Source organism: Moschus berezovskii, chromosome 16 (assembly GCF_049115385.1).
Source record: "Moschus berezovskii isolate FMDL1 chromosome 16, NW_MosBer_1.0, whole genome shotgun sequence".
Classification (NCBI taxonomy): Eukaryota; Metazoa; Chordata; class Mammalia; order Artiodactyla; family Moschidae; genus Moschus; species Moschus berezovskii.
This window is the reverse complement of record NC_142475.1, coordinates 51124937-51132394: the sequence shown is the minus strand read 5'-3', so window position 1 is coordinate 51132394 and position 7458 is coordinate 51124937.

The window sequence follows — 7458 nt, the reverse complement described above, 5'->3', positions numbered from 1 at the left end:
CATGCCACTATGAACTCACATGGTCTGGCTAATAATTATGCAACTAAAGGTCTCTGGAACTATGAGCTCTAACACTTTTCCTTTGCCTAACATCAAAAATGACAAAATGTTGAGCTTCACACAAAAACATTAGTGGTCATCTCTTGTTTATGTACAACCTGATTGTAATGTTTCACTGTTATTATAATTTTTGAAGTCTATAGCTAGGTAAGTATAGTATAGTTTTGCTTCGACTGAATTAAGAGCAATTGACATTAGACGAAAAGCAATGACTAAATCAGAGAAGCAGGTATGCTAAAGCATAGAAAATAATTTGAAAATCATCTAGTTTGGGTCATTCATACCATATTCTGACCAGTTAATGAGCAAGTGTCCAACTGATGGTTGGAGGCCAGTAAGTTCTAAACAGTGCATAGAATTTTTATATGTTCTGGTTCTTACAAAAGATTATCTTCAAGTGAGTTAAAATTGTCTCCCTAAAATTTGCCATCAGGGATCTAGTTTTCTTCCTCATCCTTCGTAAACTGTTATATTGTCAACAACTTAACTATAAAATCAGGGCATCATTCTAAGAAATCAGTTTTGTACAGATGCTGATGAACTGAGTAAATTATAGGCAGCCGTATGGTCAGCACTCAGGAGTTATAGTGACCTGTCACCATGGGCAGAGTGATTTCTGCAAGGGCCACCTCATTATATGGGAAAATGCCCTCAAAGGGCAAGTCTGTTTCTCGTCCTGACAGACCTGTCACATCAGATGTTAGAGGAAACAACAGCAAAGAATTGTGACTGCAAGAATGTAAGTTTTGCCTGTGGAGAGTCACGGAGGGCAATTCTCCTGAAAAGGATTATTTGTCAACTGCAATGAGACTCTTTGTTATTAGAATTTAATTGATATTTGCTACTGGAGAAGAAAGCTGAAAACAGGATATAAGGTCAGCAATTAAATCCCCTTAATAAAGTGTAGTTAATGAGTTGTCAAATTTGGTAGAGATTATTCCCTCAACTCCCCCTTTTTTTATTGTAACGATAGGTAGGGCCGTCTTACTATCCTGGGGAAATGTCAGACAATCACAGGAGAGGCAAATTAAATCAAATAAGGCCAGGCAGCTTTTGTGCAATCAAAAGAACAAATATTAGGAGTCAGGGGACCCAGGAATGTAGCTCAGATTGTTTAATAACTAACTGTGCAACTTTCTCTCTGGGCCTTTATTCATCTGTATATTGTCGGGGAGGAATTGCTCTCTAAGGTGCTTCTAAGTCTCTTTTTCATATTTTATAATGTTGCATATAGACTAGCACAGTAGATGAGATTCAAACATACTGGTGTGGAATCTCGGCACCCCACGCCCCCATAATTAGCTTGTGATCTGGGTTAAGCTAATTAACCTCTGTAAGTATCAATATCCTGCTTGGCCAAAAAGGCCAGTGGGTGCATATCTCATAGGATTTTATTAGAATTAAAATGAGGGAATACCCATCAATTATTTGGCAGGCCTAGAAGATGGAAGCAATCCCTAAACACTGATTTGTTGTTGTTACTTAGTTGCTCAGTCCTGTCCGACTCTTTTGCAACCTGATGGACTGCAGCCTGCCAAACTTCTCTGTCCATGGGATTTCCCAGGCAAGAATACTGCAATAGGTTCCCATTTCCTGCGCCAGGGGATCTTCCCAACCCAGGGACTGAACTCACATCTCCTGCATTGCAGATGGATTCTTTACTACTGAACCACCGAGTTGCTTTTACTAATAATCAGTTTCAAGGCAGTTTTTGAAACTACAACACTAGCTTAACCACCAGAGGGCACTGCATGGATAACAGCCAGATCTTTCATTGAAGCTGGATACACCTATTTACTGCTTGAAGCATTTGATGGCCTGCTACCTAGAAATTTCAGCTCAGAGTACTTGGTTTCCACGGTGCCTCCTATGCCAGACTCAGTACTGTAAATGTGGCACTGTCTTCAGTTTAGGCTTCTCTAATTTTGCTTGTAGTCTTGAGGAATCCTCGGGTGACAGAAAGCTCATTCAGAGAGAACCCAAAAATAGAGAACAAACGTTTATTGATGTACCAGTCATCATATTAGTCATATCCACCATTGGTCAGTCATCGTGTTAGTCATTGCAATTCGTTTCCAAAACACAAAGACAAATTATAAGTTATCACTCCCATTCTATAGATGGGGAAACTGAAACTCATACAGTTTAAGCTCTTTGCCCAAAATCATAGAGCCAGTAAGTAGAGGCATAATTTCAAACCATGACTGCTTGAGTCTGAAGGCAAGTTTTACCTTGTTGCCTCCAAAGCTATGTTGAGATAAAAATCTCAGGATATTGATCATGGAACAAGCCAACACTGCCCATTCTCTCCCCTACTATTTAACACTGTATTGAAGGAATTAGCTAATGTGATTATATTATAAAAAGCAAATAGAGGAAAAAAGAAAGGTGAAACAATTTCTATTTTCAGATTTGAAAATTATAAACCTGGAAAATCTAAATAACTTAATAGGCTACTACAAACAAGGCAGTTCAGCAAAGTAGAGGGCATAAAATTTGCAAAGAGAAACAACTTACATATATACAAAGATAGTCAGATGAAGGAAATAGTGGAAGAGCCAATCTAATTTTTAATAGGAAAATGAAGTGAAATAGCACATGCATAAACTTAAAAAGTAGAAAATCTGTTTTAAACACACACTAAAAAGACATAGACATGAACTGAGTAAGTGGAAAACCATTTCATCTTCTTTGTTAGGATGTCTCAACACAATGAAGATGTCAATTATCTCTATGTTAATTGTTCAGTGTAATGTGATCTCAAAGACAATGTCCTTGGAGGAAGACAAATTGATTATAACATTCTTTTGAAAGAATTTTTGAAAAAATAAAAAGAGAAAATTGGTAGGACAGCCTTAAAATGAGAAGTAATTGGGAAGGGATCTGATCCTCACAGATCAATAAAGTATATCATAAAGCCTCTTTATTTAAAAAAGAAAAAAATGATGTTGGTGCACAAACAGACCAATGAAATGCAATGGAAAATCCAGAGGAAAGAAAAATACATATGGAAATTTAATATATGATAAAGAGGGTGAAAAGTGAAAGTATTAGCAGTCACTCAGTCATGTCCAACTCTTTGAGACCCCTGGACTATAGGCCCCCCGGATCCTGTGTCCATGGGATTCTCTAAGCAAGAATACTGGAATGAGTAGCCTTTCCCTTCTCCAAGGGATCTTCCTTATCCAGGGACTGAATCTGGGTCTCCTGCAATGAAGACAAATTCTTTACCATCTGAGCCACCAGGGAAGCCCTGATAAAGAGGTTTTTCTCTATGCAATGAGGAAAAATAAGAATTTTTTAATAACTGGGCAGACAACTACTTAGTGATAAGCATAAATATTAAATTGATATATTTTTCATGCCATAAAACCAAATTAATTAAAAATGATTTTTCTATTTTAGAGTAAAACTAAAGCTATATAAATACTGAAGTAAAACATGGATGACTTCCTTTTTAATCTAAGAGATAGAAAAATGATCTAGTGTAGCCAAAATCTAGATACACCAAAGAGATAAATCTGAGTACATGAAATCTGAAAGGTAGCTTTACACGGAAAAAAAAAATTTCAAGCTGGGAATAAATATATGTAAATTATATCATACAAGGTTATTGCACTGATATATGAAGAGCTTCTAAATATTAAGAAGTAAAAAAATTCTGACAGGAAATGAGTGAAAGATATGAACAGACATTTCACAGAAAGATGTATAAAAGGGTTGCAGATATTTTAAAAGTTAATTTTATTTAAATAAGAGAAATTAAATTAAAACTATATTGATGTACCATCCCCCTTTCATTAGGACTTGGCAACAAGTCCTAATGTTTGAAGACTTATTTGTTAAGGCAGTAGGGTACAGACACTCTCATAGGCTGTTAATAGAATTGCAAAATGTCACAGTTCTAATGAATGTTAGCACTATCTAGAAAAATTCCATATGTATTTATATTTTGATGTAAAATTTTCACTCCTTGGGACCTGTGCTGAAGATACCTTGGCAAACCTATGAAAGGATGCATACCCAAGGATACAAGTGGTTGTCAAACTATTGTAAAACAATGAAAATCACTCACATGTTAATGAGCAATCATCATGCATTGAATTAATGGTATGTCCACTATCTATAGTATTCTGCTACATAAAGAAATGTCTTCGATTTTCAATGTCTTTACACAAGCATATACCTTTGAAGGCAAAACCAGAAGAAACAGAAAGGAATGTGCAAAATATATTATTGTTTATGCGTTAACTTTAAAAAAAAATAGAAGACTAAAACAAACTTTCATAAGAATGGTTACCTACTGAGGATGAAAAAAGGGGGAGGGCCAGGGAAGAAAGATATATTTCTCTTAATTAATCTTGCTTTATAGTTCTGTGAGACCATGGGATTATGTCACTAGTTAAATAAACAAAATTTATATCTAAAAAAGACAACCTCTAAAAATTTAAATAAAACAAAAACAAATCTGCTACTTTGTGTCAAATTAGTCATATAACCAAATAAAAAAAATAATCATAGTGATTTTAAAAGACAATGTTTTGACTATACAGCCTGGATGACATATATCCAAAGGGCAAGAAAATATAACAAAAGAGTCATACACTGCACTCAGTGGTCCGATTGTCAGTAATGATTTAGATAATTTTAATTGAAAATACAGTCACACAAACATATATAAAGCAAATAACTGAATGTATCAGGAATCATTAAGAATCAGATTTTCAGTATAAAAGACAGATCCAAATACAAAATTAGAGTTTAAAAGTTACATAATCTTTTATTAAATTTGCATTGAAAATTTTATACATGTATTATTTCTCTTTCTAATTTAAATGTGCTGATTCTGGGATGCTATGATCACAGGTTTTAAAGATCACTATGAAGATTTTGGATTGAGAATGCATGTAGGGAGACAAGAGTGGCTACTACAGTAGATGAGTTGAGTGAGTGCTGGTAATTGACTTTACTGGAATTGAGATGGAGAGAAATGAACAAGACTTTATAGGATGGGAGTGTAGTGAGAGTAAAGAAAAAAAGAAATTAAAAGCTGAAATCTAGATTAATGCCTTGATCAACTGAGCGGATGGTAGTAGATAAGTCACTGGTTTTCTGTATCTTTTTTTTTTATTCTTTACAGAAAGAAGTTGAATTACATAATGAAGTTTAACTCCAGTTCCAGATCAGGAACTCTAGATGTGTACAAAATAATGCCAATTTCAATTTCAGAGGAAGATGATAGTCAGAAGAAATATCACTAAACCTTAGTTTAAATTCATCGAAATAATTTGCATATGGGAACTCCATAGTGTTTTTAAAGCATTTAGATATTTGCAGACCTCTGGATGTTTGGCATTGAGCAGGCCACCTGTCTTCTCTTGGTAACTCAAGCTTGTAAAAGCTTTTCTTGCTGTTAGGAATTTGTTCTTTGCCTGGACACCACACCTAATTTTTGCACGACGTTTTTGTTAGAAAGAAAGAAAGGAAAGAAGGAAGAAAGAAAGACAGAGAGAGAGAATTACCAGATATCTAATTCACTACAGTTTATAAAGTATGTTCAGTTCAGTTCAGTTCAGTCGCTCAGTCGTGTCCAACTCTTTGCGACCCCGTGACTCACAGCACGCCAGGCCTCCCTGTCCATCACCAACTCCCGGAGTTCACTCAAACTCATGTCCATCAAGTCGGTGATGCCATCCAGCCATCTTATCCTCTATCCTCCCCTCCTCCTCCCGCCCCCAATCCTTCCCAGCATCAGAGTCTTTTCCAGTGAGTCAGTTTGTCGCATGAGGTGGCCAAAGTATTGGAGTTTCAGCTTTAGCATCAGTCCTTCCAATGAACACCCAGGATTGATCTCCTTTAGAATGGACTGGTTGGATCTTGTAAATAAGTCATATTTGAGCATTGAACTGGGAATTACTGAGGTCTTATTTTTTTCCACTTCTTTCAAATTATTATTTTTTTCAGTTTTTGAGTGGAGACATATAGAGTCTTCATTAAAATTTAATAAATTGGAATGAAGGAACTGGTGGGAAATTTTGCTAAAAATAAATAAAGGAAATGCTAAGGAAGACCTATTTCCAAAGGATTAGATACTTGATCACAACTCAAGTAGTTTCTCCTGGATGTTTTGTCTTTGAGGGAGAGCATTTGTCAATAGTCTTAGGAAAGTCTGTCTGCACTTCTTCTCAGTCATAACCTCTTAAGGGAATCTCTATCAGATGAAGGATACTGCAAAGGACAGCTGGAATTTCCTGTCTTTTTTGATATTATTTACATATCTGAAGAATCTCCGGGACTTAGTAGCTGAGGTTTCCTGACTTTCAAAATTTGGAAGCACTTTGGTTGTTATTCCCTAGAAGCTACATTCTCCTTTGATTTATCTAAGACATGACACACTTTCTTCATCTCCAGGCACTGGTCTGGTGGTAGGCAGTGATTGCAGTGCATCATTAAAAATGCATGACGTCTCACTAGTGGTTTTCTTCTTTTCATGTTGGAAGATTTTTTTATTCCTTCTTAACAGTAAAAGAGTTCTCTAATGAAGGGCTATATCCAAGAGATACCCAAAGTAAAACCTTGGAAGCAGCCCAAGGTGAATATAAACATCCTTTGCAGATAGAAATGTCTAGTGCATGTGAGGGCTGTTAAGGCTAAACTTCTTGGCAGGAGTAGTACACGTTCATCCTGCAGTACAACTGCTTGCAAAATCATGAGATCCTATTCAATTAATCCTTCTCAGTACAGATGATGGAGCCATCTGCCATATCATAAAGATACATAATATATCATAGAAGGTCTTTCATGAGCCAAAACAACCACAAAATTTTTAAAAATCTGTCAGTTGCTTTGTTTCTCTCTAATATATCAGCATTCTTATTTTTAAAAATTTTAATTCCAATACATTTGATGAGATTTGACATAAAAAAGAGCCTTCCAAAAATTGAGAATTGTTTTCAAATCATAAAAGGTCTGACTCTAGGGCTAGGTATATACTGGTGGAACTGATGATCATTCATGTGAATGATTTTATATCCTCCCTTTCTTACCTTTGATTGTCTCTTTATTTCACCACGGACTATGACTGTAACTTAGAGACTGACTTGGACCCTAGAAGAAACACAGACTTTTGCTCAGATTACCCAGCTTACTAGACAGAAAAGTCTTTTTGTTTTTTTAACTATCAGAGTCCTACAGAGCATCACTAGAAAACTTTCCTATTTGAAATGCTTCCATTATTTTGATTCAACTCCTTCTAGTTCATGCTTTTCTTCCTTGTCCAGAAGCATATTGAATTCATTTTCTATTGCTAATTTAAAGAATTTCCACCTCCTTGGAGGTGCAATTAGCAAAGACTTCTTAGGTCTTTTCATTTTGTTGTTTTAATAGCTACTGTTGCTG